The following is a 782-nucleotide window of genomic DNA, read 5'->3' as shown; positions in this document are numbered from 1 at the left end:
ACCATTAGAATCACACGGTGCGATAAACCTATCAATTTTGTGCGATAAGGCAGAAAATTGGGCTTGCAACATCGCTACTGGATCAAGATTCACTATACCTTTAACTGATGATGTTGTTGAGGATGATGGTTTCGCTAATGGTACGTGTCCACGTTCCGCGGGCCACATACTGATGTTGATTGCCATTTCCTCCAAAAGTTCTCTTGCTTGGGCAGATGTTTTCTTCATGAATAACCCTCCAAACATAGCGTCCAATGAACCTCTAGTTGTAGGATTTAGTCCATTATAAAATGTTTGCATTAAAAGTTCGGCGGGTAATTGGTGGTGTGGGCATAAACGTTGAAGTTCTTTAAAACGTTCCCAAGACTCATAAAGAGTTTCATTATCATTTTGAGAAAAAGATGTTAACTCTTTAATGACTCTTGCAGTTTTTGCTAAAGGAAAAAATTTTGATAAAAATGCTTGGGCTAATTGCTCCCAAGTCTCAATTGATGCGGCTGGCATAGAAGTTAACCATTCTTTGGCTCGATCCTTCAAAGTAAAAGGAAAAAGGCGAAGTTTGATTGCTTCTGCAGTTACATCAGTAATTTTAAAAGTGTCACAAATTTCTAAGAAATTTGTCAAATGGGTATTAGGATTTTCGTTAGGTAACCCGTAAAACGTTACATTATTTTGCAACATATTAAGCAACGCAGGCTTAATTTCAAAATGATGTGCATTAATTTGGGGTCTAACTATACTGTTTGTTACACCGGCCACTCCTGGCCTAGCGTAATCCATAA

At 38.0% G+C, this 782-nt stretch overlaps 1 non-coding gene across 1 annotated transcript; it reads left to right on the top strand.

Annotated features, from left to right (window-relative positions):
* The first annotated feature begins 316 nt into the window (after window positions 1-316).
* On the top strand, window positions 317-423 carry LOC136228237 (small nucleolar RNA R71). The gene has a single exon (XR_010688566.1). It is a non-coding gene; the product is annotated as a small nucleolar RNA R71 (small nucleolar RNA).
* Window positions 424-782: the final 359 nt, after the last annotated feature.

The sequence above is a fragment of the Euphorbia lathyris genome, chromosome 4 (genome assembly GCF_963576675.1).
Source record: "Euphorbia lathyris chromosome 4, ddEupLath1.1, whole genome shotgun sequence".
Taxonomy (NCBI): domain Eukaryota; kingdom Viridiplantae; phylum Streptophyta; class Magnoliopsida; order Malpighiales; family Euphorbiaceae; genus Euphorbia; species Euphorbia lathyris.
This window is presented reverse-complemented; position numbering and strand designations above follow the sequence as displayed.